This window comes from Phalaenopsis equestris, unplaced genomic scaffold (genome assembly GCF_001263595.1).
Source record: "Phalaenopsis equestris unplaced genomic scaffold, ASM126359v1 Scaffold234658, whole genome shotgun sequence".
Lineage (NCBI taxonomy): Eukaryota > Viridiplantae > Streptophyta > Magnoliopsida > Asparagales > Orchidaceae > Phalaenopsis > Phalaenopsis equestris.
The window spans coordinates 377,455-386,587 of NW_018252564.1; the positions used below are offsets into that span (position 1 = coordinate 377,455).

The window sequence follows — 9,133 nt, forward strand, 5'->3', positions numbered from 1 at the left end:
CCCTCCTTTACACGAGTACAACGTCATTGGCTCCTCTGATTAGGGCTTAGCATCGAAAGGCCCGGCTGACCATCCTGCACGCATGCAAGGTTCGCTCTTCTACTTCATCCTTCCTATCTACAGAGCCGCACATTACTTTCTTCGAGCAAATATTACATCAGGAGTCCAATGATGTCACCTCAATATATTGTGTCGGCCAGTGTTAAAATTTGTGAAGCCCACTGACCTAAATTTTTTTCCATTTCTTCGACTTCTTCTCTTGCTCTCTAAAGGCTACCGATGAAAGGACCGCAGAAGCCCCCTCTCGTCTCTAATAATCGAACCGCTCGGTGGTTATGTTTCGATTCATCGTTGTTATTATAATAATAATTATTATTATTTTATTTCAATTATAACATTAGATCTGATCTACTATGACAGGGACACTTGAATGGGATATAATCCATTTAGAGTGTGAATGACTCAACCCAAACAAAATATGATATGCTTGAGAAGATGGAATATGCAAGTGAGAATGATTCACCTACATATGACAAAATATCATTCTCACCCAAATATGGGTAGGTTCAAAAATGGGAATTATTTGAGTGAGAATTATTCACCTACATACATAGGAATGGATGTCTAGATAAATGTTTCCGGCAAAATATAAGGATTTACCCAAGGCAAGCATATCTATCTAATGAGGGTAAAGATAGTCTAGAGAGAAATGGTCCCTTCAACTAATGATGGCAATTGCAAAAGTGAATTGCACAATTAAATTGGATGGATTGGGACATGATTCAACCCTCGATGAAGAAATGGTAAATACAGCGAGCTAAAAAATATCCTAATCCTAGCTAAAAGATGGTATAGGATTATCAGCATAGATCAAATGATACATGTAAGAGACATGATAATACACATCATAAGAAAATGACTTATGACCTGTTTGGGGTGGATGCAATTTTTTAAAAAGGATGTCATAGTATTGTGGTGGAGAAAGTACCTTTTTAAAAAGTTATGATGGGAATTATAAATATATAATTTTCCAAAAAATAAGACATTATATTTATTACAGTCACCGTATTTTAATAAGTCGAGTTGCCAAAAACAGCTTCCCATTACAGAAGTTTTTAAAAAGTAACAAGAAAGTAGTTCCTCAAACGATACCATAGTGAAGGTCTAAAACGCAAAGGAGGTAGAAAATTGTCCCAAATAGGTCATTAAGCTAATTTAAGGCTTAATGAGAGGATAACCTCCACATGCAAATGCATAAACTATCCTACAAGACAAAAATTTATAAGACGCTAAACTAAAATGAGAGTGCATCAATGTTTAAGCATAAGGTCTGATCTATGAGGATCAAGCCACAATCTGATAAACCACAGAGAATGAATATATCAAATATTATATATACAAAATATGTCAACTGCAATCTACTATGATACTACGCAAATATGTATGGATATAATGATCATGATGTGACGGTATCTAGCCTAAATGAAGAATTATATCTCAAAAAATCAACTCATGTTGTGTTTGTTTCGACTGTAGCTATAGAAAATTTGGTTTTAGAAGTTACTGTTGAAAATTTACCGTTCACGAATTGGTGTTCAGAAGCAATTGATCTAATTGGAAAACACAATTCTGAAAGTGTTGTCTATTGAAAAAATGATTGTAATGCCGCTGAGTATATAAACACAATTCTGTTTAATTTATTTCGAAAACACTGTTCAGAAAGTGCTTCCTGCGAAATAAATCTACTGATAATTTATCAAGTTATTTTCACTCAAATAAAGGTGGATATTAACTAAATCATAAAAAATCATCCAATTATCTCTTTCAACAGCAACACAAGCACAAGAAATTGTGATAAATCAAATAGCCCAAAAAATAAGTATGTTCACAAAATAAAAACCTAATGCAGTCCAATTTGTTCTCCATAATACATATACATAATCAAAATAGATAAAACGTTAACAACAATAAAATAAATGCTACAATCACAAAATCTAACAAAAGTAAAGTCCAAAGATCAATATCAAAGTCACGGACAAAAATAAATAAATAATGAGATAAATCCAATAACAGAAGCTTCGAAAATGTCACAGAAATCAGAAGACAAACAAAAACCACCCGACACGACGACAGTTCTAGCCACCCATAGAGCAATTCAAATCTAGAGTTACCACCATACAACCTCTCACAGCATCAAACACCCTCTAAAAGAAATCAGAAGACAAACTAGTACTTTATCATCAAACGCCCTCTCACGGCATTATTCCAAAAGATAGAAGACCATCATAAAACACCCAAAACATGGACCATCTAAGCATAACACATAATTCTTGTGTATTTAAAAATGTAACACCTGAAAACTTCTAATTTCCATCAAATTAAAAATGAGAACAAAGACCATCAGAAGTACCTCACACAACCATAAGCTCAAGGAGGCATAGTAGCCTCACACAACCAAGTTCCAATAAAAAAAATAACAGTAATATCATCGGATGTGATTTTTTGCATTTACACTACTGAAATCTTTCATATCACACAAAAAAATTGAAGTTCAGGTGTTAGCTATGTAAATATATAAAAATTGAGTGGCATGCATATAAAAAGTTTTGAGGAAACTTTGGTACTTAGTACCGCTTTTCATTCCACTAAACTTTAATTTCTTAGCACTTGATACAGTCTGTCATTCAAAAAATCAGATGGAAGAAGTTATGTAAAACAAGTGTGCAATAAAGGAAATATTAAATATACATATCTTAAAATAGATTTAACCTCTAATTTTTCCTTCCACCAATCTGTTGATGCATCTGTAGTGTTTTCAATTGAATCCCAACTAAGGCCAGTAAGTCCTCTTTTGAGCTCTTTCCAAATTTTTCAATCTTTTTTAATTAATCTCATTTATTCTTTGATTGGGTTTGATCATATACCATTTCAATTTTCTCTTAAAAGTTATTTATAATGTTACGCCAACCTTCTTTGTTGAAATATTTTATTAGTATATTTCCTAATTCAATTTCTTTCATACATATATCACAAAAAAATAATATAGTTTCATTGTCCCAGTTAGCAGATGTTGTGTCATCTTTTGTATTGTCCATTTGCTGACATAAGTTCACAAAATTAAGCAAAGAGCATATAGCAAAAAAAATAGAATTAAACACACCATTTTAATCTAATAAGATTGACATTTATGAGGAACCATAGGGGCCGATGTGAGAAGAGAACAAACAAAAATAGAGATATCACAAACTTATTTTACAGATGACTAATTTGAAGATATGAGAGCCTGTTAAAGACAAATAAAAAAAATAAAACCTTAGCATACTGAGAATAGAAAAAGAACAATGGAGAACAAAATAAAAAGTGAAGATAAGCAATCACACATTAGAAGAAAGAAAAGGTGTGCTGATTCGATTCTCCATGGGAAATGCATAGATGCCTGACCACAGTTAGTGAAATACTTTTGATTACATAACATGTTTTTCTTTTTCCATTTCCTCCACAATAGGAGCATACTTTGCCTTTTATGAAAACCTAATACTATAACGATCTCTGATTTGATATTTAAAACAAAAGCGCTTTAGCAGAGCAGCAATTTTTCATAGAGGCATGCTTGTAATAATATAAGATTTGAATGGTATGAATGTAAGTCTTTCAAAATAAAAATAAAAGCCCCTCATCCCTTCAAACATATCAAGCTTTTCATTGCTAGTTTTGGGAATTGTGGACTACTTAAAAGAAATAAAGGACAACCATATATACTGTGACTATTCCTTTAGTCAACCAATTAAACAGGGTATTTACGTACATACCCCCCAATTTCTATGTATTTACATATCTAACACCTTAACTTTACTTTTTATTTTTAAGTAATTAAGCTAATTACTTCACACAATACTTAAGATTCCCCGACAAAATTATCAAAGGCATAAGGAAGGCAATGCTGCCATTATTTTCTCTATAAATGTTGCATTTTTAACCATAACAAATCACTATAGCACCCATACTCTGACCCAAAACGGCCATAATTAAGAAGACGTCATGAATGAAAGTCTAAAACCTTTCCCATATCTCAAACCTCAGAGCAATGCTCTCAGTTGCTCACAAACAACATAGTGACAAGGACGGGAAAAATAAAAATAAGGAATGGGGGGCTATAGTTTATAATTATATTGCCAACATTTCACTCATCCAACATTTTACCAAAACAAAAACAAAAAAATTGCAAAGATGCATATTTCCTCTTCCAACGTTTTACTCAATATCTTTTGATCCCATGTTCCCACACATAAACTGAATATTATGAAGCCAATGACTGCCATCCAAACAATCTGTAAGGAAACAAGCTTAGATATATGTCATTTTATATGTGAAATATTCTAATATTTAATAAGAGTTGAGGTTCACCAGAGATAGAGTACAGAAATCTATAAATAGAATGCAGAAATCTGAAAAAAAGAATGCAGAAATCTAGAAATAGAATGCAAAAATCTGGAAATAGAAAGCAAATTTCTCACAAGTGTTGTGGTTCACCAGAGAGGAGATTGCAGAATTTCAGGAAAAATAAAACGCTGCTTGAAAATCTCATGGCATAATCCCATAAAGAATGATAACCGAGTTCCAAATCTCGTGCACTAAACTAGGGTGAAGAAGAAGTGAAGCTATAGGCGAGAGAATAGGTGTGTCAGAGAGGTTACCCGACGACCGAAGAAGAAGAAAGGGACAGCGTGCGAGAGGGTGGGAAGAGGCAAGGCGACTTGCTGGAACGGTTAGGGCACATGAGAGGGCAAGGACAGAATAGTGAAACGAATTCTCCTGTTCATGTTTACACAGGAACTCAAAACCTCGTTCAGGGCCGATTTCATCAAATGCGCGAATCAAACGAAATGAAAGTGTGGTTTGGAGGAAAAGTTGGATTTAAAAACTTAAACAAACTCAAACTAAATAATTGTCTAAGTGAGATGAATTCAAATTTATCAAAAACGACTTACTATGAGTCCACGCAAGTCCAATTCAAACATTCAAAATTAAATTATAAACTTCTCAAGATTATTTTGGGAATAAATATCCTCATAATCCTATAATTTTGTACTAAAAAAGAACCTCCAACAAATGAAGATGATGATCCCAAGATCATGGAAAATATGATACTGTTGGATCCTAAATTGTCCTTTGGAAAACAAGCTTCGAGAGTTAGAGCTGGGAGAATGAGTATAGAGAGAGGAAAAACACTAGTGAAATATCAGTAGAGAGGCCAGGGAAAAAGTCCTCAGACCCGGAGTCCCTTTATTCATCAACTGGTTTCCTATTTATAGAATGTCTTCTTGTACAATTACAGAAAGGAGAGAACGGTTATGGAAACAGTCCTCAACTACCAAAAGGATGGAGCAATTATGGAAATAGCCCTCAATGCAATCAATGTGCTGATTTAATACTAAATTTATATTACAATTTAAATTCAAAAATGGTGATAATTAGCTGGTCTATATGTTCTGGTCGACCAAAGGGTAGGGCCTCATGGGAATCGTTTCTATCGAGATATGAGCGGTCGATCGATCAGTTGCGTTCGATCGACGTTTAGGGAGTTTCGGCGGTTGGGACAGTAGATAGACCCGCCAACCAGATTCTCCGAGGGTGGACTTGATCAACATATTGACCTTTCAGATGACCGGTTCAAATCATGTTTCTTGAATTTAATACTTCGATCGTTGTGTCATCATCCTTAGCCATTTGATTACTTTGAGATTTGTGCTGACAATAATGGTGTGTACAAATACCAATAAATTTCTAAAACATTTTATAAGTAAGGGGTATCTAGCCTGAAAGTTTGATGGATTGTCTTGATTTATGATCAAAATGACCTCTACAAGAATCTATAAATTGCCTCTAATTTTAAGCTAAAGTTAACACCCATTGTTACAAACAAAGGTAACACCCAACATTGATACCAATGCCTATAATTGTCAACAATATCGTTACTAGTTGTCACTAAAAATACAAACACTCACCATCTCCGCCAAAGCTCTATATTTGTGATTGTCAATAAAATAGACATTTGCCATCAATATCAATGTTGAGTGTTATAATTTTTAATAATGACAAAGCATGTCATGATGTCAATAGCGTTCACCAACAAGGTACTTGCCCAGGTTGACATAATAAGAAAAAATCATGTGAGTGCTAATGCCTCTAAAGATTCAACAAGGCTCGAAATAACTTGGCTTATGAGCAAGATTTTTTTGCCAAACCTAAATTTCTACAACCATTATTTATCGATGTGCATCTCAAGCTAGTAAAATTTAGAGAATTGTTATTAATAAATCAAAACTTATATTTTATATAGATGCATGAATGAATCATACAATGAAAATGCAACATGTGAAAGGGATGTTCACACACAAAATTATTTTAAATTAATACATATACTATTTTTATTTAAAAGAAGAAGAACAAAAGTCTATTCAAAATATAATAGTATGCAAAATATGCCACGAACAGGGATACTCATGAATGGTAAATGATACATATACAGATGAGATCATGAGCATTAATATATAATTCGTATATAAGGCATGAATGATATGTATTCAAATGAATTATTTATAAGAGATTACTCAATTTTAGGATCAAATCCAATGTGGAATAAACTATATTAATATTTTGATTAAGTGGCAACGCTCGATAAATAATAATAATACTAATAATAATAATAATAAGTGATTAAATGCATGAAATTGATATAGATACATATTATATTTAAATTGATTTATTTTCATTATTTATTTCATGTTTAAATCATATCTAAATACTCATGTAAATAATTTAATTTAAGCATAATAACCGATAATAAATCAAATATCTAATTTAATTATCAAATCCGTTAAAAATGCATTATATACTAAATTAAAATTATTTGCAAAAATATTTTAACATTAAGATTATATTTTAATACTAATGAGAAAATGTAATAAAAACGTGATGACAACCAAATAGTGGTCAAATTATATTTGATCAAATAAATATTCAATATGATTATTAAATTAATTTTCTCAATTTTTAAAACTAAAATAGGCGTATTTAAAATTATATAGAATATTTTATCATTCGTATATATTTATTAATATATTATTCAAATGTGTTATTTTATATTATTATTAAATACTATTTAATTACACATAGATTAAACTTATTTTATATCTTTATTGAATATAATTTGACTATATATAAATTTATTCTATGACTTTTTTCTGAATGTATATTTACTTTTATATGAATTATATAAGCTTTATTTCCTTAATTTAAATCTCCAAATTTTTTTGGCATAAGAGATGCACGAATGGCAAAAAGAGGCTTGAGTTATGAGGTTCTCATTGTATATCAGCATATTCTCAACCATAAGATATCTCTACAAGCAAGTAAAAAGCATAACTTAATTCTCTACAGCAGCCCAAGGGCTCTAACATAAAAAAAGTGGTGGGAGTTGAAATAGTCACTTGTGCAGAGTTAATGAATTTTTTTTATTATTTAGAAAGACAGGAGGTAGTCGGAACAACACAAATATTCCTCACAAGCAACATGTAAGGATATATGCATTAAAATTATGATAAAATCAAATACAGGTTGTACATACATCAATATAATGACTAAAATACACAGGGACATTATGCAGAACAATGTGATTAGTAAGACAACACATGAATGATCAAATCCACAAAGAATCCATTCAACATCAAGCGAAATGAAAATCAAGGAGGAATCCCATTATCTCTTCACATATGAGCTTGCAAAAGCAACAAATGATATGCATTGCTTAGGGCCTTTAAATGAAGAGTGGCAAAATGCATTTGAAGTAAATTCTTAATAGGTTTGAAATCATAATATCAACCATTTGCCAACAGAAATTTGAACAATCAGAATTCAATTTCAAATGACTCGGGTTAAGATAAACAATGATTCCCAAGTATAGTAGCACCTAACTCCAATATCAAATGTATGCACAAAACATAAAATGATTCAACTAAGATCATTCGAGGAGATCAAACCATAGATTCCTTAGATTTGATTGATAAAAAAACATTAAAAGTAATCAATTAACATTTAATGAACATGAAATCAATTCAAACACACTCAAAAGATCGTTACAAAAATAATAATAATAATAATAATAATAATAATAAATATAACAGATTTTAGTGCGGTAACTATTAAGTAAATAAGCATTTGGTAGATGAGTTGACTCAGAAAAAATTCTTGATGATAATAGATCATTTCTAAATGCTCCCAGTTACACACAAATCCATCACAATAATTTATTTGAATGGATATCTTGAATTGCAGAGCCAAATGTATCAACCAAGTTTATTTAAAGAGAAATTATACCTTCAGGAAGGATGCTTGGATGAGACGTCAAATTTTTATGAGATGAGGAGGAGGAGGAGGTGCTGGCCGTCGAGGCCCGACGGGTGGCTTGGTCAAGTTACATAAGTGGTGGCCCAGATGTTGACAGGCTGCAACAGTAGCTGGAACGCGGATAACGCGAGGTCGGCAGCGGTGGCCAGACATGGAGGCCAGTGTACAAGAAATGGAGCTGAGCAGACACTGTTGCTCCTATGGGGAAATGCTTTAGAGAGGCAGGAGCTTAGCTTCTGCAACTTGGGATGAGGTGTGTGCAAAGAAGGGATCTCCTGTTGCTTGCTTACAAAGCTTGAAGAGGAGAACCCGCCACTTAGTGCGGCAAGCAGGGCTAACGCCTGAAGCTTGTCGACTGAAGCAGAAGATGAGACGGGCCTCACACAAGCAAGATATGGCGCCAAGAGGGTTCGCGCTTGGTAGTTTAAGCGTCGAAGGGGTAAGCCTGCCATTGTTGTGAAGGAGTGGGGACGGGGAAGAGCTGGGATAGCCGAGGAGATAAGGGAAGACCCGCTAGGGCAGTGCACTTGATGAACGGGAGTAGGCGAACACGAGCAGCCGTAGTCGTCCATAAGATCCATTATAATAATATTTAAAAGTTATTTTATATTAAAATATCATTTGAATTTAATTTAATAATTTTTATTATATTTTTAAATTAATATTTTTAATTGATTATAAATTCTAATGTTGTAGTCAATTAATCTTTTTTAAATACATATATATA

At 32.7% G+C, this 9,133-nt stretch overlaps 1 protein-coding gene across 1 annotated transcript in view; it reads right to left on the reverse strand.

Annotated features, from left to right (window-relative positions):
- LOC110038984 (probable LRR receptor-like serine/threonine-protein kinase At1g06840) overlaps positions 1 to 8,945 on the reverse strand; it is a 35,931-nt gene extending 26,986 nt beyond the window's left edge. The window contains exon 1 of the mRNA XM_020743914.1: positions 8,377 to 8,945. The gene's annotated coding sequence lies outside the window, so the exon portion shown is untranslated. The remainder of the gene's footprint in view (positions 1 to 8,376) is intronic.
- Positions 8,946 to 9,133: the final 188 nt, after the last annotated feature.